Source organism: Vicugna pacos, chromosome 2, assembly GCF_048564905.1.
Source record: "Vicugna pacos chromosome 2, VicPac4, whole genome shotgun sequence".
Lineage (NCBI taxonomy): Eukaryota > Metazoa > Chordata > Mammalia > Artiodactyla > Camelidae > Vicugna > Vicugna pacos.
Genome location: NC_132988.1, coordinates 59,123,370 through 59,146,190, shown reverse-complemented (window position 1 = coordinate 59,146,190; position 22,821 = coordinate 59,123,370). Strand labels below are relative to the sequence as shown.

Here is a 22,821-nt window from a genome sequence, read left to right as displayed (position 1 = left end):
CAAGATCTTGTATATATTTCCCTGTGTTATACAGTATAATCTTGTTTATCTATTCTGCATATGCCTGTCAGTATCTACAAATTTTGAAATCCCAGTCTGTCCCTTCCCACCTGCCGCCCTCTTGGCAACCATAAGTTTGTATTCTATGTCTATGAGTCTGTTTCTGTTTTGTAATTTTTTTTTTAGATTCCACATGTGAGTGATCTGATATATATTTTTCTTTCTTTTTCTGGCTTACTTTACTTAGAATGACATTCTCCAGGGACATCCATGTTGCTGCAGATGGCGTTATGTTGTCATTTTATGGCTGAATAGTATTCCACTGTATAAATACACCACCTCTTCTTTATCCAGTCATCTGTTGATGGACATTTAGGCTGTTTCCATTTTTGGCTATTGTAAATAGTGCTGCTATGAACATTGGGGTGCAGGTGTCATTTTGAAGTAGGGTTCCTTCTGGATATATGCCCAGGAGCGGGATTCCTGGGTCATATGGTAAGTCTATTCCTAGTCTTTTGAGGAATCTCCATACTGTTTTCCACAGTGGCTGCACCAAACTGCATTCCCACCAGCAGTGTAGGAGGGTTCCCCTTTCTCCACAGCCTCTCCAGCATTTGTCATTTGTGGACTTTTGAATGATGTAGGCCCCGTTTTTATTTTAAAATTTTCTTTCTTTTAGGCAGAAAGATTGTTTCTGGTCAGGGATAGACATTTCCTTATATTTTGTATAGCATTCATATTTTTACCCCCTGTTGACATTAAAATAATTACAATGCACATGATCATCCACATTTTCTCAAACTTCTAAAAAAATCAGAAGACTTGAAAACCAGACTTTTCTGGAAGAATTGAAAAGAATAATTTAATCAAAGAAATGAAATTTTGATTAATCAGGATGAAATGTAATTGTGTATTTCCCTCAGATAAAACTATCACTAATTTAACATCATGTCTGCATTGTGAAGTCAGTCTTATGCAGTGATTAATGGCTAGGGCAATTTGTTTTCCATCATGCAGAAGCTAACACTAGATCCTCTACTCATAAGCAGACAGGTAACTTTCAGCTTTCCTTCCATAACTGGGTCAGCTCTCTAGAGAACCCAACTCCCTTATTTGGAGATGGATCTACAAATTGACTGATACACACACCAAAAAGGCTTTTGGGAAAGCCTTTGAGAAAGTTGATCTTCCCCCGTGCCACTCACTGAAAGATAAATTAAGACAGTTTTTACAAGATATCTAGTTTCTTGGATGAAAGTACATGTTTAAACACACATGTAGGATCTTGCTATACGTACAGGTATACTGTACTCACATACATGATCTTCCTTTATTTCCTGTACTTATGCTGTACTACTGTCATGAATTTAGGCTTAAGATTCACTATTCTGCTGTTAGAACAACCCTACACTACACATTTTCCTTGTAATATTTCCAGTATCTTAGAGATGTTTCAGAATACAGTTTAACATATCCAAAGAGACAGCATACTCTGGACTCGCAGTCATCTAAAGGGGAAATGGAAAGCACTATTGCCTCTGAAAAGGAAAAAGACTAAGAGTGCAAGGGTGATAAAGATATTTAAGTAACAAATGGCAACTTTACGAGACAAGCAATGGTCAAATGTGCAAGGAAATCAGTAAAAAGCGACTGCCTTTTGAAACATCAGAGAAGTTTCTGCTTCAAAGTCTTAATCTTGTTAAGATAAGAATTTGTCAATGAGCTCAGCAGGAAAATTGGATTTTACTTTGACCCATGGTTAGATGAGTTGCAGAATATCTTTCAGGACAAGAAATTAAATAAAAATAAATTCAATTCTTCTTTGATGTGGGACATAAATATTCCCCAGCCACTGTCTTCTTTTTTCTTACCAACAAAGATAAAATGCTTCTTAAATAAAGAGCTCTAGGGGATGGATGAAGGTACTATCCAGGAAAGTTTTTTTTCCCTCTATCCAATGATTACTTGAAATCTTGCAACTACTGCTGGTGTTTTCTCTTTTCAGGTATAGTCGGTTGTTTTTTCAGTCTTAGATTTCTCCGTCACTCTCACAGACATCATCTGCTTCATCACTACTTCTCTCTTCCTACTAATGGAACTTTTTTGTTTGTATTTTTCCTGGTTGTCTTTATCCCTGTATGTGAGGATATGCTTCAGGGAAAGCTGGCCCTTAAGCCAGGCAGAAATCTTGATAACCCAATTATATCTATTAGATAATTATGGATTGATTAAGCCAATTTTGGTAATTTCATTGCCTATTGACAGTGACTGATTGTGGGGTATCCTGTGACCTAATTCAGGTCGATAAGACTGAGTCAATAAGACTGAGGAGAAAATGGCTAGGGATTCTGAAAAATATTTTCTAGATCTTAAAAGGGCTCATAAGAATTTTTCCCTCTTTGTTTTGCCTCTTGGCATTGCTCCTTATGTGTATGCCATTGGGTATTGCTACACCCATCCTGAGACCACAATAGAGGTGACAGAATCAGAAGAGCAGAATGGAAAATAGGCCTTTCAGTACTGATTTGTTTTTCCAAAAGAAATCACAACACTTCATCAAAATGATTTGAAATAAAAGCCTGGAGAAGTAAGGCCAACATCTATTGTTAGACATAGAAAAGGAATTTTCAAGTGATTTTAAGGATTAGAAGAACTACATAATGGGAGAACAAGCCAAGTTGGTAAATTTCCTCATCATTTCTGGCACATAGCAAGTATTCAGTATTTCAATGACTATTTGGATTCTTGTTGATCCTTTTTGTTTAGTATATTGCTGTGCATGGATGTCCTAGAAATGTGTGAAGCTCCTGCTGTCCATCAAGAAGTTTCCTGACTTAGATCTCTGCTGCTTGACTTTACTAAAAGATAATGTGTAAGAAGTCAGGAATGTTCCTAAAAGCACCTTGTTACCGCTCCATCTTCATCTTCTGTGACTCCTTATGCCCATTTTAATCTTTAGCTACATGCAATCAGTGTATTTCTTTGACAGTGATGTCCTCTCTCGTGCATCAGTGCCATTGTGTATGTATATGACATAACCCTAAGACACCTCTGCTGCTACTTCAGGGAATGGAGCCCCCAAATGCTGTTCATGAGAACTGTGGAGTGCTGAGCAATAGAAACTCTATTTTCAACTTTGATTGCAAGAATATAATGACTCTTCCTAAAATAAATGAAGAAAACCCTTCCTTCTCTCCAGCAATATGGCAAAGGAGACAAAACAGAAATATAGTAAAGTTCAAAGAAGAAGAAAGCCATTTTAGGGGTTAACAAGGAAAGTATTTAGACAGTAAGCAATTTGCAGAGCAGATGGGTTAGGAGAGAGTAAGAAAGGGAAGCAAAATCTCTGTGGAAATCATTTGGTTAAGACTTAATTCTTAAAACAAACTAAACAGGGACTGGACAGTAAGTCTCCCAACATGGTGAAGTGATGCTCCCTGACAGACAGCATGCACTTGGCCCTGGGCATGCACCAGGAGCATCGGGACCCAGAGGACAAGGAGTCTCACAGTTTTCTTGTAGTGATTCCAATTACTCTTAGAAAATTCTTGCTGTGTTCACAATATCCCTCCAGGTATTTTTAAGTTATAGTACTTTTACTGAGTAGCTTGTTCCTACTGTTTTTAATAAGTGCTCAAAATTAGAAAAATAAAGCATATAGAACTCTTTATTGGTCAGGGTGGCATCAGGAAACAAAATGCAATATTGAAATTGGATTTATTTGAGGAGTGTTTAATAAAAGGACTATTTACAAAAGTATCAACAAGATGCAGGCAAATCACAAGAGAGTGTAAATCTTCTGGGCTAGCAACAGGATGCTGTTTCCACCTCTAGGTTTAAAGGAACAAAAGAAACAGAGAAAGCACTGGAGCCCAAAGAGAGAAGGCCATCCGACAGGGGCTGTGACCGTTGGTAGGGGAAGCAGCCAGTCTTGAGTGGCTCTGCAGGGTGAAAAAAAAAAGGTAAGAGGATAAATACCATAACGTCTTTGTCCTCTTTCACTCTGATTTCTGCTAGGACCTCCCATTGACTGAACCCAACCAGAAGCCAGGAGGCAAAGGAGTTTGTTGATCCGGTGAGCCTCCTGGGCATAGTGCAAGATGGAGAAGAGGGGAGGGTAGACAAACCCACCACAACCCCATATAGGGTGCCTCCTGGGCAAGCCTTAATGATTGAAGCCCAAGTGTACATTTGCACATAGTGTATATCCTGCCTGAAATGCCCATTTAATCTCCATTCTTTTAAGTCCAACAAACTGCCTTCCACCAACCCAAGCTCCATCTGGCTAATGATCTAGTTCAAGACTCAAATTAAGTGTTACCTCCCCTAGGAAGACAGAAACTCACTGTGCCTATTTTTGATAACCAGCTGATCAGAACTCATCAGAAGATAAGTTCAATAAAACAGAAAACCAGTAAAAGGGTAGTTTAAACATGACAGAAGTTTCTTTCTGGTGTAAATTAGATCTACTTAGGAAAACCCATAAATCTCTAGACACCATCCTATAGAAAATGAATGAGCTCACTCTGTGTACTAGGTGGCGCCTGGGTCCAAGCAGAGGTGGTCTGCAAAGCTTATAACCATCAGCTCACAGTTTTAAGGTGGAGAGACTCTAGTTTCTACAGATTTGTAGAAATGTCTAAGGGAGAATCATTAGATAATACTGAACTACAGTGCACCATTTTATATTAAAAAAGAAACAGAATAAGAACAACAGTGGGAGAAAAGGACTTGAGACACACTGCAAACATTTTTTTCCCCTCAAGACTATATAAGAAATGTAGTAAAAGAGAAATCTAGTGATGTGAGCTCTTCAAAAATAGCTCTCCTATATTCCCTTTCCAGTAAGGGTAGTCATTGCCCAATTACATGATTTTCCTATTGCAAGTACATTTCTGGAACTAGCACAGAGGACAATGAAGAGTCTGTTAATGATGGTCAATATTTTCAAACTAACGTTGACCCTGTAACAGTGTAGGGGTTAGGAGTAACGATCACTGTGTAGTCAAAAAATCCACATGTAACTTTTGACTGCCCCCAAACTTAATTACTAATAGCCTACCATTGACAAGAAGTCTTACCAATAACATAGTTAACACATATTTTGTATGTTACATGTATTATATACTGTATTCTTACAATAAAATAATCTAGAGAAAATAAAATGATATTTAAAAAGTCATAAGGAAGAGAAAATAGTACTATATTTATTAATACCATAAGTTTACATTGTCTGTTTACAAAATGAATCACCTGTCAGTATCTACATCAATACTGCCTTACGTGGTACAAAACGCTGTCGGTCTTATACAAATTACCAACACTAGACATCAGAAATGAAAAGATAATGTGAAAAAAAATTTATAGTTATTTACAGATATAACTATTTATACATTGATAACAAAGAAGTGCTTTACGGTAGGTAAAGCTGATATGATTGCTTCATTGTAAACTAGCCTATATATCAATGAATAAATTTTATAAAATTTTTATGCCTTACAGTATTACAGTCATATTCACAGTACAGTACTGGAAACATTGTTACATTTTTTAAAAAGCCTGTGCTGATAGGCTGTTAACATCACTTCTCTAATTATGAGAGAGGCATCCTGTACAGTAATGTAATTCTTTGAAAGCAAAGTTATGAAACAGTAAGAAAACTAACACATTATTAACTTTATATTAATTATCACTCATTTTATGCCTATGTAATTATAGGCTATTCACTTCAATGCAAGTTTTACATGGGATGTTTTACACTGTGAATACCTGGGCAATGATGATAATGACACACAGACATCTTTTGCATTTCTTGCACTGCAGTTACTAAATTTTCACACAAAGACACTCACACATGCACAATAAATATGTTTATTACTATTCAGTAAGTGGAAGCGGCTCATCATAGAGGTCTTCATTCTCGCTGTCTTCAAGTTGTTAGACTGAGAAGGAGGAGGAGGAGTTGGTTATCGTGATGTCTCAGGAGTGGCAGAGGTGGACAAGGAGGCAGGAGAGGCAGGTACACTCAGTGTAATTTAATAGAAATACATCATAATTTTTGCCTGATGTTTTTGAATTTTTGTTTCTCTGAAAGTGTTTCTAAATAGCACCAATCTTTCTCCCACTGTTTGCTTTAGTTTCAGTGCCCATGTTATAGAAGGGTCCATGTCATAAAAGAAAGCAAAAGCAGTCTTGAATAATTAGAACCCTTCTGCCAGGTTGTCTAATGTCAGTTTGTTTTCTGGCACGGCTTCTTTTATGTCTTCTTCCTCACCCTGGACACTGGTTCAAAAACACACATCTCCATCAAGTTGTCTTCTGTTAATTCCTCTAGTTTGGGGTCTGTTAGCTTTTGATTTTTTCCAAGATCCATAATCTTTTTCCATTTTGCCAAATCCATAATCTCTTTCATGATTTCCTTGATGGGTTCTGTCATAAATTCTGTGAAGTCATCCAGAACATCTGGACACAATATTTTCCAGCGAGAATTTGCTGTTTTGGATTTGTTGGCTTTTTCTATAACAAAGATGGCATCTTCAATGTGTAATCCTTCCAGACCTTCATGATGGTCTCTCTGTCTGGGTTCTCTTCCATAGTGTTGACAATCCTTTCTATACAGTACCATATGTAGTGAGCCTTAAATGTCCTTGTGACCCTCTGATCTAGAGGCTGAATTAGAGACATTGTATTTTGGGGCAAGTAGACCACTTCAGTGACTTTTGGTGTTGAACTCCTGGGGTTCTGTGTGGCCAGGGGCATTGTCCAATATCAAAAGGACTATAAAAGGCAGTTGTTTACTAGTAAGGTGCTTCCTGGCTTCAGGGACAAGGCATAGATGGAATGGCTCCAGAAAAAAATATTCTTATCCAAGCCTTCTTCTAGTACAACCCAAAGACTGTCAGCTGGTTTTTATCTTTTCCCTTCAAGGCTCGGGGCTTAGCAGCTTTGTAGATAAGGCAGTCCTGATTGTAAACCAGACCTCATTTGCACACAACAGCAGACTTAGCCTGTCCTTTCCTGCCTTAAGTCCTGGTGCTCACTTCTTTTCTCTGCTAATAAATGTCCTTTGTGGCATTTTTCCCCCCCAGAATAGGGCACTTTCATCTGCATTAAAAGAGGATATCCGGCAGACATCCTTACTCCTCAATGATTTCCTTAATGGTGTCTGGGAACTCGTCTGCTGCCTCTTGGTTGGTAGAAGCTGCTTCTCCTGTTATCTTGACATATTAAAAACCCTTTCTAAAATTATCAAACTGGACCTGCTGGCATTAATTTTTCCAGCTTTAGATCCATCACTTTCTTTTGCTTTAAGTTGTCATGCAATGACTCTGCTTTTTCTTGAGTTATATTAGAGTCTCTAGGTATCCTTTCTGTTAGCAACCCTGCAACCACGTAAGGTGCATTTTCAATACAAGATTAGAAAGGTATTCCACCAATAGTGCAAGGTTTGGGGGCCTTCTGGCATAGCTGTAGTGATGACTCCACACATTTCCTTTTCTTTTCTTTTTTTTTTTTTTTTTACAAAGGTCCTTACATTGAATCATGTATCCTGAAATGATGGGCAACCTGAACTACAGACCCCAATCTGAGGTATGTATCAGGCAAAAATTCAGCTTGTTCTTGTAATGTCATGACTTTTCTCTGCTTTGGGGGGAGGCCTTCCAGTGTCACTGGGATTGGTATTTCATGTGGGTCCCCTGGTGCTATTTAAGGGTTACAGTATTGCACTAAACATGAAGAAAAATACATAAGAACCGAGAGAAATCACTTTTTACTGCTGTACACAATTTACTGAAGAGAGAAACTGTTCAAAAGGAGATGATTTGCATCACATGGCATTTTAAGTGAATCCTTGCCACACTTGAGCTCATTGCTGTAGCAACAGGAGGTGGCTACAAAATTATTAGAGTAGTACAGTATTACTATGGTTAATTTTATGTAGCTATGGTTTAATACTGCATCTTGACTTTTACGAGCAGATCCATGTAAAATCTGTGTTTGTGTTCATAAGTTTTGATAAATTTAAACTTTTATAATGGATTTGTGTATATTTTGTGGTAGTAAGTGATCAAACTGCCATCTACATATATTTTATGCATGTATCGCATAACCATCTTTTGCTTAATTTTTTTATGTTTCTAGGCTGTGCAGTTCATCTGCAAGCTTTTTCAAATTGCTGCAAATCTCAAAAATATTTTCCAATATATTTGTCAACAAAAATCCAGCATAGGGTGAGCCACACAGTTCAAACCTGTTGTTCAGGGGTCAACTATACACGAACCCTGGGGTAATGGGTGAATGGAAACCCACTGACTCAGTTCTCCTGAGTAGTTGTCCTAACTGTGAAGTTCATTAGGAAGCTGTATACATTTGCAACCAGACACAGCAAACAGGAAAATCAGCCCCTGCCCTTTGTTTCAGTGACATCAGATCTCATTCAAAGAGAGATAACATTTAGAGGGAAATTCCTGCCATATACTGCTACTGTCTTGAATTTTATCAGATTGTATTGGCTACTTGATTCTGGTATTAATTTTAAGAAAGTGATATTCAAAGGGCTAAGAAGAGACAGCAATGTCACATGTTTCTTCTCAATCTTGAAAAGATCATTTTAGAATAAGTAAAACTCCTTCTTTTTAGAAATTCAGATTGCAGAAAATCATTTTAGAGGGACTAATTTGCTCATTAATTTTTAAAATTGAGGTGTAATTGACATATATATATTACTTTCAGGTGTATAATATAATAATTTAATATTTGTATATATTGTGAAATGATCACCATGATAAGTCTAGTCAACATCTGTCACCATACATAGTTGCAAACAAAAATTATTTTTTCTTGTAAAGAGAAATGTTAAGATTTACTCCCTTAGCAACTCCCAAATACGCAATACAGTACTGTGCTCACTACCATACTGTACATTACGTACCATGACTTATTTGTTTCATAACTGGAACTTTGTACCTTTTGACCCCTTTTACCCATTTTGCCCACTACCCACCCACCTCTGGCAACTACCAATCTATTGTCTATATCCGTGAATCTACAAGCTTGGGTTTTGTTTTTGTTTTGTTTTAATTCTACATATAGGTGAGATCATACAGTATTTGTCTGACTTATTTCACTTAGCATAATGCCTTCAAAATCCATCTGCACTGTTGCAAATGGCAAGATTTCCCTCTGTTTTATGGTTGAATAAATATACTGTATATACATTGTGTGTGTGTGTGTGTGTGTGTGTATTTCAAGTTAGTGTTTTAATTCCTTTGAATAAATATCCAGAAATGGAATTGCTGAATCATATGGTAGTTCTCCATTTTTATCTATTTTTAACTTTTTGAGGAACCACCGCACTGTTTTTCATAGTGGCTGCACCAATTTGCAACTCCACCAACAGTGCACAAGGGTTCCTTTTTCTCTACGTTGTCGTGAACAGTTATTTGTCATGTTTTTGATGGTAGCCATTCTAACAGGTGTGAGTTGATATCTCACTGTGGGTTTGATTTGCATCTCCCTGATGATGAGAGATGCTGAGCAGCTTTTTAATGTACCTGTTGGTCACCTGTATATCTTCTTTGAAAAAAAAGTCTGTTTAGATCCGCTGTCCAGTTTTTAATCAGATTATTTGGATTTTTTTTGCTGTCGAGTTGTACAAGAATATATATTTTGGATATTCATCCCTTATCATGTATAGGATTTGCAAATATTTTCTCCTGCTCTGTGGGTTGCTTTTTCCTTTTGTTGATGGTTTCCTTTGCTATATGGAAGGTTTTTTGTTTATTGAAATCCCATTTGTTTGTTTTTGCTTTTGTTGCTTTTGCTTTTCGGTGTCAAATCCAAAAAATCATTGCCAAGACCAATATGAAGGAGCTTACTGCCTATGTTTTCTTCTAGAAGTTTTATGGTTTCAGGTCTTATATTCAAGCCTTTAATCTATTTGAGTTAATTTTTTGTATGGTGCAAGATAGGGGTCTGCTGGAGCTTCCACGAACTCTGTGAGTGTCTCTCTCTGACTTTTACTCTCAGTCTAGCTCTCACTCTTGCTCCTGCTCTCATTCTTATTTTCTCTCTCCCTCTCCCCATTCCTCCAACCTCATAGATGTCTCCTCTGCCTCATATTAGGTACATACAATTTTTTTTATAATTTTATTTTATGGAGAAATAACAATCTAAATATAGCTTCTGGAAGAAGATAATTTGAACTATCTAGAACTGGGGGGTTCAATATTTAGACATTGTTCACACTTGAATACCAACTTTATAAGCTCATAAGAGTTCAAGAAACAAAAAAGGAAAGAAAGGAAGCAGCAAAGGATGGAGGGAGGGAGGGAGGGAGAAAATATGGAACAGTGGGAGGAAGAGAAGGAAAAAGAAAAAAGGGGAGATTGAAATGGGGGAGGGAAGGAAGCCACAATATCCCTTCAAATCCCAGATGTGTTTCTGAGAGATGGACTGAACGAACTGATTCTGACAAGTCCTATGGCATTTGAGATTCTATGACAGAGGTTTAACTGTTTAAAAGACATTTAAACAATTGGTAAAGTGATAACTAAAAAGAGAAATGTAATGTTGCCTCATTACACTTAGAAATTTATATGATAAAATTCTGAGGAATTTTATTCAATTGGCAGAGAGTCAAACACATTAAACCTATCTATGAAGTCTAAAGAGAAGGGATGAGAATAAAACTCTATTTTTTTTTAACTGTTTTTGATGGCATAATGGAAAAATATATATCTCTACACTATTCATACACTATTTTCAGGCTGGCTTTATAGTAATACATTTAAATTAGGCTAGACTATGTAGGAGTTTGCTACAGGTGTTCTGGAAAAGAAATATCTTTCTAGTTTAAATGTTAACTCCCAAATACAAAAGTCCCAGGTTTGCTTTCATATGTCTTGGTAAAAATCAGCTAGAAACAGTTTTATCTGTCCTCGACAATATGCTTTAAAATTGGCTCTTAAGTTTCATCTTCCAGATGGGCAGCCTTAAGCAGGCCCTGCTGAGATGGCATATTAAAGACCTAAATATACCTTCAGTCTACACATGAATTCCCCAGGTTGACAATAAATATTTAAAGAGTTGCTGGTGTGTCATGAAAACAAAACTGCACCTTGTGTCTACGTAGGATGGTTTATAAATAAATATGTTTTCCACTTTTTCTTGTCTAGTCACTTTTATTTAAAGGAGCTAAGCCAGCTGCATTTTCAAGGGCTGACTGGTACGCTGAGCCGCCAGGCTGAGTTTCACAGCCATCAGGAGCTACAAATAGGTGCCACTTGGAACCATGCATATGTTCTAGGGATGCTGCTAATATACACATTTATATTTTCCATAGAAAACATTGCTCTCTCTCAAAGACCCAGATGACTCAACTGGAGGAGCAGTAAGACTATATTACATTCATTCATTCATGTACAAATATTGTTCTAGACACTGCTAAGCCCTGGGGTTACAAAAATAATGGCAAACATGACGATGATATTAACAGCTAAGCAACCAGTGCTGGTCATTGAACAGTAACTGCTTTGTAGCAATGTGGCATTTTATATCACTGAATTCTCTCCAAAATTCTTTAAGGTGAACATCATCTTCTTTTTCACAGATATGAAATCTTGAGCCCAAAGGCAAAGGTTTTAGTGTCACACAATGATAAACCATAGAACTAAGACAGTCTCCAAGCTGGGACATAATGTATTTTTAAATTCGCTTGAATAAGTCACTTAGATTGGCTACAGGGAAGGCCACCTGCATCAAAGATGAACTGACACCATATTGGATGGTGATAAACTGACCCAAAGAGGCCCCATGTTACAGGAGAATGATGCCTGCTAGGTGCGAAAAATAGGAAAAGGTAGAAGAGAGAGGGCAAGGGGGTGCTGCAAGTCTAAGTGCACGATGAAAGGTACAGAGTAATATGGTCCCAGTTCTCCATTTCATTTTGCTTGAAAGTTTTCAGTTCCAGAATTACCAAAGACTTCCTTTACCAAAGGTATTTATGACAACAATAGGGAGGTTTACCGGTGTTTATTGAGTGCTAACTCTGAATTAGGACCAGTACTAAGTGCTTATATACTTCATTTGATTCAGTCCTGCCTGTCAGGTAAGTAGTGTTGCTGCCATGGTTTACTGAGGCTTGCTGAGATGAGGGTTCCTTAAGTTCATGGAGTTCATAAATGTAAAACCAGGATTTGAATACAATCAATAATCTTTACCACTACTCCTACTGCCTCCAATACTGCTGCATAACTGATGCAAGAGAATAAGTAATTGGTATAGAAATGTATTCAACTTTTTAATTTTAATCTTAAGGTATAACTGACATATAACACTATATTGCTTTCAGGTGTACAACATAATGTTTTGATACTAGTATATATTGTGAAATGATCACCACAATAAGTTTAGTTAACGTCCGTCACCATACATAGTTACAATTTTTGTGTGTGTGTGATGAGAATGTATAAGATTTACTCTTAGCTTTCAAATATGCAAAATAGTATTATTAACTGTGGTCACCATGCTGTACATTACATCCCATGACATTTATTTTATAACTTGAAGTTTATACTTTCTGAACACTTTCACCCATTTCACGCACTCCCTATCCCCTGCCTCTGGCAACTACTGATCTGTTCTCTGTACCTATAAGCTTAATTTTTTTTCCCTTAGATTCCACATATAAGTGAGATCATATGGTATTTGTCTTTCTCTGTCTGACTTCTTTCACTCAGCATGATACCCTTATGGTGCATCCACGTTTTTGCAAGTGGCAAGGTTTTCTTTCTTTTATGGCTGAATAATATTCCTTTGTGTATATAATATCTTTATGCATTCGCCCATCAATGGCGTTTAGGTTGTTCCTGTGTCTCGGCTATTGTAACTAATACTGCAGTGAACATGGGGGTGCATATATCCTTCAAGTTAGTGGGGTTTTTTGTTTGTTTGTTTTCTTTGGATAAATACTTTGAAGTGAGATTGCTGGATCAGATGGTAGTTCTAGTTTTAATTTTCTGAGGAACTCCCATACTGTCCCATAGTGACTACAGCAATTCACATTCCAGCCAATAAAACACAAGGGTTCCCTTTTCTCCACATTCTCCTGAACACTAGTTATTTGTCTTTTTGAAAATGGTATTCTAGCAGGTGTGAGGTGATACCTTATTGTGGTTTTAATTTGCATTTCTCTGATGAGTGATGTTGAACACCTTTTCATAGTTGGCCATCTGTATGTCTTCTTTGAAGAAATATCTATTCAGATCCTTTGCCCAGTTTTAAATCAATTTGTTGTTTTTTCTTTTTTGCTATTGAGTTGTAAGAGTCTTTTTATATTTTGGACATTAACTTTTTATTAGATACAGAATTTGCAAATATTTTCTCCAATTCAGTATGTTGCCTTTTTGGTGTTGTTGATGGTTTCCTTTGCTACACAGAAGCTTATTAGTTTAATGTGGTCCCATTTATTTACTTATTTATTTAGACTTTCGTTGCCTTTGCTTTTGGTGTCAAATCCAAAAAATTATTGCCAAGACCAACGGCAAGGCACTTCCCACTGTGTTTTCTTCTAGGAGTTTTATAGTTTTAGGTCTTACATTCAAGTTTTTAATCCATTTTGAGTTAATTTTTTTGTATGGTGTCAAATGGTGGCCCAGTTACATCCTTTTCCATGTGGGCGTCCAGTTTCCCCAACGTCATTCATTGAAGAGACTGTCCTTTCCCCACTGTATATTCTTGGCTTCTTTGTTGTAAATTAATTATTTATTGAAGGTACTGTTTCTTTCTCATTGTATTTTCTTAGTCCCTTTGTTGTAAATTAATTGACAACATATGCATGAGTTTATTTCTGGGCTCTCTACTCTGGTCCAACACATACTGTTTTGATTACTGTAGCTTTGTAATACAGTTTGAAATCACAGAGTGTGATGCCTCATATTTTACTTTTGGCTTAAGCTACGTTCCACTGAGACAGCAGTTTTAGATATTTTAGATAGGAAACTAATACAGAAAAAATTGTTTTTACTCAATTGTAATAGCAAATAATATTTTTTGAGCACCTACTCCATGAATAGCATTCTCTTTTATTTAATCCTGACAAAAAGCCCATAATATACTACTTTTTTTCTCACTTTACAGATGGAGACTGGGAGATACTAATTTATTTATTCCTCAAATGTATTAGTTATCTATTGCAGTGTAACAAATTTTCACAAATTTAGCAGCTTAGAACAACATACATTTATTATCTCAGTTTCAGGAATCTGGACATGACTTAGCTGAGTCCTTTGCTTTATGGTCTCACAGGCTGCAATCCAGGAGTCAGCCAGGGCCAGAGCCTCATCCAAGGCTCAGTTGAGGAAGGGTCCACCTGTCATCACCAATGAATACTGACAAGGTTTAGATCTGTTGGATTGAGAGTTGCTTTCTGGACATTGGCCAGAGCTGTTTTTTGTTCCTCGCCACACGGACTTTTTCCAATAGTGTCATCAATGCCAGCAAAGGAGAGCCTGCTGGCAAGACAGGAGCTAAGTTACTCTCTTATGTAACCTAATGACAGAAATGACATTCTGTTACTTTTCTAGCATTGGTTACAAACAAGTTGCTACGTTAGCCCATACTCAAGAGGAGAGAAATACACAAAGGCTTAAATATTAGATGGCAGAGATCATTGAGAAGCATCATAGCGTCTACCCACCACAAAAAATACTTTTGAGCATCTACTACGTGCTTAACAAAATCCCCATATTCTAGAGAGCCTTAAAGTAGTTAAGCTAATAGCTCAAGGTGAAAAATTAAATAACTGAGGAAAGAAATCAGAAAAAGGAAGTTATTTGGGTGGGGGTTTAAAGAGTATCTAAAAGTCCTCTCATAAATAATCTGCTACAGAGTAACTTTGGAGCCAGTAATAAGCTAAAACTTCACATCAAAAGGTGAACTATCATTTACAAGCCCAACTAGGCAATACTTCTTGCTTTTCCCTTGATGTTTTTAATAATCTTGTGTTATCTTTAATTTTTGCCATGTTAATTACAGTGTGTCTTGGTGTGATCCTCTTTGGGTTGATCCTGTTTAGAATTTTGTGTGCTTTCTGTACCTAGATGACTGTTTCTTTTCCCAGGTTAGGAAAATTTTCAGCTATTATACCTTCAAATATACTCCCTGTCCCTTTCTCTCTCTTTTCTTTCTCGGATTCCCATAATGTGAATATCTGTATGCTTGATGTTGTTCTAGGGGGTCTCTTAAACTGTCCTTAGTTCTTTTTATTCTTCTTTTGTTTGTTAGTTCAGCTTCAGTGATTTCCACTACTCTGTCTTCCAGCTCACTGATCCTTTCCTTTGTATCGTCTAATCTGCTGTTAGTTCCTTCTAGTGTATTTTTTATTTCAGTTATTGAATTCTTCAGCTCTGTTTAGTTCTTCTTTATATCCTCTAACTCTTTGTTAAATTTCTCACTGTTTTCATCCATTCTGCTGCTGAGTTCTTTGATCTTTAGAAGCACTACTCTGAACTCTTTCTTGGGTAGATTACCTATCTCCACTTCACTTAGTTTTTTTTCTGTGGTTTTTATCCTGTCCTTCATTTGGAACATGTTCCTCTGTCACCTCAGATTTTGCCTAATTTGCTATTTTTATTTCTCTGTACCTGAAATGTTGGTTACATTCCCTGACTTTGACAAAGTGACCTTTTATAGGAAATGTCCTCTGCATTTCAGCAGCACACTCCCCTCTGGTCACCAAAGCTATATGCTCTAGGGGCACCCCTTTGTAGGCTGTGTGGTTCCTTCTCTTGTGCTATGCTGACTACTGTGGGCAGTCTGGCCAGCATGGCTGGACCCCAATTCAGCTGATTACCAGGCCCTGCCTTGTGCCAAGGCTTCTGGCCACTGGTTGGGGGGCCAGGTCTTGAGGTAGCTGGTGTGGAAACCTAAGATTTCTCAGGGCTAGAGCTGGCCCACTGGTGGGCAGAGTTTGGTTCTGGCATGGGTGGTTGAAGGGCTGGCATTCCTGGATCTAGTGTTGGCCTGCTGGTGGCTGGGGCCAACTCTAGACATAGCTGGCTATAGATTCTAGGGTGTTCCAAGGCTGATGCTGGCCTGTTGGTAAGAGAACTGAATTCTCAGGCAGCTCTTTGAGGAGTCCAAGTTGTCCTGGAGCTGGTGTTGACCTGCTATTGGGTGGGGCCTGGATCCAAGGGGTTCTGGAGCTGGTCCTGGCCTGCTGGTGGGTAGCCTGGGTCCTGCCATGGCTGGCTGCTGGGCTGTGGTGATCCTGGGGCTGGTGTCCCTCCTGCTAGTGAGTGAGGCTGGAGCCTTGGGGATTCTGAGACTGATGCCTGCCCACTGGTGTGTGGAGCTGGTCCTGTTGCTAATGCTGGCCCTCTCATAGGAAGAGCCAGATCCTGTGGTCTCTGGCCACCAGGTCCAGCGTTCCCATGGCTGGTGTCAACCCACTAGTGGATGGGGTATGGTCCAGGAGGTCCTGGTGCTGGTACCTTCCAAATTGTGGGTGAAATTCTGTCCTGAGTTCTCTGGCTGCAGGACCCTGGGGGTTCTGGGGTTTGTGCAACCCCACTGGGATGTAGGACCAAGTCTTCAGCCCTCTGGTGGACAGGAGTGTGTCCTGGGGTGGTTGTGGGCTCAGGGGGTTAAGTTAGCCTTCCTTTTGGTGGGTGGAGCTGTGTTCCCACTGGGCTATTGCATGGTCTGAGGCTCCCAGTACTGGTGCTGACAAGCTGGTGGGCAGGGTTAGGTTCAGTGCTAATAAGCTAGAGGGAGAATTCCAAAGTGGTGTTTGCCAACACCAGTGTCCACATGGTAATATGAGCTCCTAAAAGTGGCTGCTGCCACTGTCTGTGTCCCCAGGGTAGCTCCCATTGCCTCCTGCTTCTCTGGGAGACTCTCCAAGAATAGCAGGTGGATCTAACCCTTTCAAATTACTGCTTCTTCCCTGGGTATCCTGGAGTATGTGAGATTTTGTTGCATCTTTTGCGAGTAGAGTCTCTATTTCCCACAGCCTTCTGACTCTCCCAAAAGTAAAACCTGCTGTGCTGGTCTTCAAAGCCAAACATTCTGGGGGCTCATCCTCCCAGTGCAGTGTTTGTGGAGCCTGATATGGGGCCTGGACCCATTGCTCTTTGTGGGGAGCTTCTGAAATTTTAATTATCCTGTTTGTGTGTCACTTACTCAGAGATATGGGTCTTTACTATACCATGACTCCACCCCTCTTACCTCAACTCATTGTGGTTTCTTCTTTATATCTTTAGTTGTTGAAGATCTTTTCTGCTAGATTCTGGCTTTTCTCATCATAAATTGCTCTGCAAATAGTTGTAATTTTGATATGCCTGTGAGAGGAGATGACCTCTGGTCTTCCTACTCTGCCATCTTCTCCAAGCTCCTCTGTTTTATTTTCAATGGATCTTAGAATATTTCATCATGGAGGTGAGAAGTAGAGACTATTTGAAGGTGATGCCACCACAAACCTTCTGTTTCTCAAATTCACTTCTGAAATATTTTTCCTTTTTTTTTTTTTGCTAAATTTATGAAGAAGGTGAAACTTACTTCTCAATATTTTTGTTGTCATTTTTGCTATCAGTAAAATATTACCAAGATTGTCAAATTTTGATGTTTTGTGGAGTTTGAAAGTCCTCTTAGAGAACATGCAAGTGCAAAAGGAAGGGGGACGCATAACCAGCAACTGGATCAAGTGTACATTCTGAGGCAGAGTGCCTTCTGTTGTTTCTTTGTTTTACAAATATATTCATGAGGAAAAATAGCAAATCAAAATTTCTGCTGTTGAATAACTACTAAAACATTTTATAATAGCTCTCTATCTTTATATATATGTGTATACATATATATAATACACACATGTAATAATATTTATTTGCTTGCAGTCATTCTTGATCTTCTCTTTCCCATGTATCCCATAGCCAACATTTAAAACACGTCCTTCCGCGTTCACTGCTACTGCTCTAGCTCAGTCCACTGTCATTTCTCCTCCTAGTGTCTCCACTTTCACCCCTGCCCCTTACAGTCCAGTGTCTACACAGAAGCCACTACCATCCTTGTAAATGTACATCAGTTTTAAGCTTCATTGCCCAGAATCTTCTACAGGTTTGCCATCTTACATTTTGTCCCAGAAGGCCTTTATGTCTACACCGCTCCTTGCCTTTCCCCTGTCTTTCCCTCCTCTTGTTCACCCTTTGCTACCCTGGCTTCCTTGCCATTCTTGAACACACTACCACATGCTTTCCTGCAAGCCTTTGTACTTGCTCTTTTGTTTGATGGGCTAGAACATCCTTCCTCCAGATACCCACATGACTAGCTTCTCATTTCTTTCAGCTCAAAGATCACTTTGTTAGAGAGAACTTTCTTGACCATCTCAAACTTTGTTACTCTGTACCTCTTATCTGATTTTATCTCAATGAGTTTATTATTTATTTGCTTACTTACTGCTTGTCATCCCCACTAGAAAGTAAGCTTCATGAGTGAGAGTAGGGTCTGGAATTTTTTAGTTCACTGTTGGAGCCTTAGAGCTGAGAACAACTCCTGGCATGTATAGGTTCTTATTAAGTTTTGTTGAATGGGTGAATAATTAATTGAACTAAAATATTGATATTAATAACAACAATAAATCTGAAATATAACAATATTTTTAAAAAATATGTTCAGTGGCAATAAAAATAAAACTACATCATCAGGGTTTTTTTCCTATGTGCATAGTATTCTATATCATAGAATATTTATCCCATCCCTATTTTTGGATTTTTGTTTCTTTCCCCAAATTGTTCAGACTATAGATAATAGTATAGCAAAAATATTATACATAAGTATTGTCACATACACACATAATAAGCATAATTTTCTAGAAGTAAAATTGTTAATTCAGAGAATATGCTGATTCAGAGTAATATATACTATTAAAATGTCTACCAGAAAGATGGTACCAATTTACATTCTTTCCAGCAAAAAATAAAAATATTAGTTTTCTCACATCCCTGCTAATATCTAATATTAACAGACTTTTAAAACTTTTCCAAACTGAGATGTAAACTATGTTTTTCTTTAAAATTTCCATTTCCTTAATTACAAATGAATTTGCACACACACTGTTTTTATGAGTTAGCATTTTATATATTGTCTTATTATTTTGTCTTTTGTTAAACAAATTATTTGCCATATGTGTTGCAAAACATCAATTTGTTATTTATATATTTCATGGTAAATTTTATTTCAATAAAAAAGATTTTCATTTGTTTGTAAACACATTTGTATTTCAAATCAATAAAAAATTCATTTAAACTGCTTAAAGTTAAAATCGTAAATGAGATCATGTGTGACCAAATGTGCTTGGGGACTCAAGTTCAAGACTCCTTGAAACATTTTCCATTAGTAGATTTTTCTGCTATAACCACCTAGAGCATTAAGAGCTTTGCTAGCACTTCTCAATATTTTCCATGCTCAGTCATTAAGACTACAAAGACAATTTTAGAATGTCGAGTTGAAACTTCAGGGGTAGGGGAAACGAAGTTGATCCAGTTGTAAGTATACCATCTCATTATATTAACTTGGTGCACTTATTTCACTAGAGGCCTGGTTAATCAGCTCACTCCTTTATAATCCTAATCTTCAGAGTCCCCCTTTGCTAGTTAGAGTCATATTATTATATAATGTCATGACTTCTAAAGACTTTAGGGATCACTTATCTCTTTCATTTCTCAAATGACATTAACAACTTACGTAAGTTGAGTGTCTTGATCAAGATTGCTCTGTAACAAGATCTAGGTCTTTTGATTTTCACGCTACATTATGCTTCTCCTTCATGAATCACCACAGAGACATTTGCTGATTTGATTTCACCCAGCTCTAATTTCTGAAAAAACAAGAGTAGAATTCTCTGGGTTGACTGAGATAAGGGATAATTCTTTTAGGAACCTGTTTCTTTCTTGATTAGAGTCCAGAATAGGGCTTTTCATTAGCCTTATTTCCACACCATCCCAGGGTCCCAATTTTAATTAACAGTGCCTAGGAAAGGAGAGTTTCTGCCTGGGAAAAAAACAGGTACTTAATTCTCATTTTAAAGAGGTCCTTCATAAAAATTAGGAATATTATAAAATAATCCAAATTTCCAAAACCTTGTGAACAGTGCTAGGACTCAGTATTATAATATAGGCGACTCAAGATAAAGAACTCATAAAATATTGTCAATACATTTTGCTTTTTCCTCAGGACTCAGTCATTTAGAATACAGAGGCCATCATGAGTTGAAGGCCAGTGTGCATTGCTCCCCTACAATCCAAGCAAGGACAGAAATATTTATTTTGCATATACATCACAAACTGAACCTGGCTGGAGTTTTCAGAGATTTTATTTAACACTAAGACCACAAAAGAGAAATTATCAGAGATTTCAAGAAACGAAAATAGTTTGACTCACAAGATTTGAACCCAAGGCTCAAACACTGCCTTAGTATATAGGTTGTCCCAAAGGAACGAAGAGCCTTCTATTCTGAATGAGCTCAGAACTTTGTAAAAACAGGGTCCAAGCTTCCTTTTGCTCTTAGCTTGCCCCCATTTGGAGAATGCCACTTTTTGATTGATTTTTCAGGAACCAACTGCCTGAATACCTTGTTCTCTTGACACAGTGACATCTTTGTCTTCTCTGATTCAGTTCAGAATTTAGGACTAAGAATCATGAATCTTCTACAATAATTAGAGAGATTTCTGTTGCATGAATGACTTAAATTTCCCCTTTCAGGTGATTCTGTATCTTCTATACATTTTTGTGCTCCAGGGAGTAACAATATTTTAATCCAAAATGTGTCCTGCAAGACACTCTGTGAACAGAGTTTTGGGGTTAAAAAAAACTTGGGAAACACCTAACTATATTCATCCCTCAGAGGGGCCTCAGGCACAGTAGCATAGCAAAGGTTCTGGTATGTTCTACAATTTAAAAAACCTGTTAAATTTAGACTTGTTGAAACCTAAATTAACTGAAATCTTTACAAGCTAATTTGACCAAAGAACAAGTTACATATATGTGTTGTGTATGTATATGGCACCTATTATCTTCCCATGAAAGATAGTTTTCCCAGTCTGAAGGAGTATATGGTCAGATTTTACGTGTAAACCTGTAACAGACAGGTGATTCCTTTTGGGAATAAAGTTCCTGGAACAAGATGAGTCCTGCTTTATATGTTTAAATACATACAATTTCAGTTCTGAGAACCATTTTTCTAAGATATCTGGATATACATAAAATATTTTTAAATGAAAAGAACCAAGAGGTTTTATAAAAGTATTGAAATTATGTCCCATGATTTCAGTTTGGAGAAACTAGGGATGGGATATTTAGCATCCAGAAGAGGGAAATAGAGTGGGGAAATGTCATCGATTGATTTAATAATTGCATATGAAATAAATTCACGTCAAACAAGGTTTGTGCATTGTCTCAAGAAAACAACAAGGGTCTCTAATTAGATCCTATAAAGAGAGAAAATTCAGGTCAATATAACAACACTGTATAACAATTACAGCTATTTAATGGGCTGACTCTCAAAGAGATATGATTCTTTTTATTGGGAGAAGTTCTTTGTTTCACCTGCATTCTAGATACTTACACAACACCTGAAAATACAAGGTGATTTCTAGAAATACATACTTAACCCAGAAGCACACACATGCACATAATATGAAAGCATTTGCTATAGCCTGAACAGAGATCTTTTCAAAGCTCTGTAAATATACAAAGGATGGAGTGATTAGTTCTAACTGGAGAGATTAAACCTGTTTTACAGATGGTACTTCAGCACACTCTGTAAGGTATCTTAGCCAAAATACTGAAGAGAGCAATATAGCTCTTTTATTTATTTTTTAATTGAGGTGCAGTCAATTACAATGTGTCAATTTCTGGTGTAGAGCACAATGTCCCAGTCATGCATATACATACATGTATTTGTTTTTGCATGTTTTTACTAAAAGTTATTACAAGATATTGAACATAGTTCCCTGTGCTATACAGAAGAAACTTTTAAAATCTATTTTTATATATAGTGGCTAACATTTGTAAATCTAAAACTCCCAAATTTATTCCTTCCCACCCTTTTTCCCTGGGAACCATAATGTTGTTTACTATGTGAGTCTGTTTCTGTTTTGTAACTGTGTTCATAGTATCCTTTTTTTTTTTTAGAGTCCACATATGAGTGATATCGTATGGCATTTTTCTTTTTCTTTCTGGCTTACTTTACTTAGAATGACGATCTCTTGATCCATCCATGTTGCTGCAAATGACATTATTTTATTCGTTTTTATGGCTGAGTAGTATTCCATTGTATAAATATACCATAACTTTTTTATCCAGTCATCTCTCCATGGACATTTAAGTTGCTTCCATGTCTTAGCTATTGTATATGGTGCTGCTACAAACATTGGGGTGCATGTATCTTTTCAAATTAGATTTCTCTCCAGATATATACTCAGAAGTGGGATGGATGGATCACATGGTAGGTCTATTTTTAGTCTTTTGAGGAATCTTCATACTGTTTTCCATAGTGGCTGCACCAAACTACATTCTCACCAACAATGTAGGAGGGTTCCCTTTTCTCCACACCCTCTCCGGCATTTATTATTAATGGACTTTTGAATGATGGCCATTCTGACTGGTGTGAGGTGATACTTCACTGTAGTTTTGATTTGCATTTCTCTGATAATTAGTGATATTGAGCATTTTATCATGTGCCTATTGGCCATTTGTATGTCTTCATTGGAGAATTGCTTGTTTAGGTCCTCTGCCCATTTTTGGATTGGGTTGTTTGTTTTTTTG

The 22,821-nt window shown here is 37.4% G+C and overlaps 2 long non-coding RNA genes across 9 annotated transcripts in view; one reads left to right on the top strand and one right to left on the bottom strand.

Annotated features, from left to right (window-relative positions):
* LOC140686450 (uncharacterized) overlaps positions 1 to 22,821 on the top strand; it is a 266,956-nt gene that overhangs the window by 150,091 nt on the left and 94,044 nt on the right. For all 7 annotated transcript variants that reach the window (XR_012060285.1, XR_012060283.1, XR_012060282.1 and 4 more), the window contains exon 4: positions 7,527 to 7,590. This is a non-coding gene — a long non-coding RNA (uncharacterized lncRNA). The remainder of the gene's footprint in view (positions 1 to 7,526; positions 7,591 to 22,821) is intronic.
* Positions 3,743 to 22,821, bottom strand: part of LOC140686456 (uncharacterized) — a 73,667-nt gene continuing 54,588 nt past the window's right edge. The window contains exons 2-3 of one of the 2 annotated variants that reach the window (XR_012060291.1): positions 19,741 to 19,873; positions 3,743 to 3,941 (exon numbers count right to left, since the gene is read on the bottom strand). This is a non-coding gene — a long non-coding RNA (uncharacterized lncRNA). Of the gene's footprint in view, positions 3,942 to 14,255; positions 14,511 to 19,740; positions 19,874 to 22,821 lie in introns of those variants that run through there. The other variant, XR_012060292.1, reaches the window with a different exon arrangement.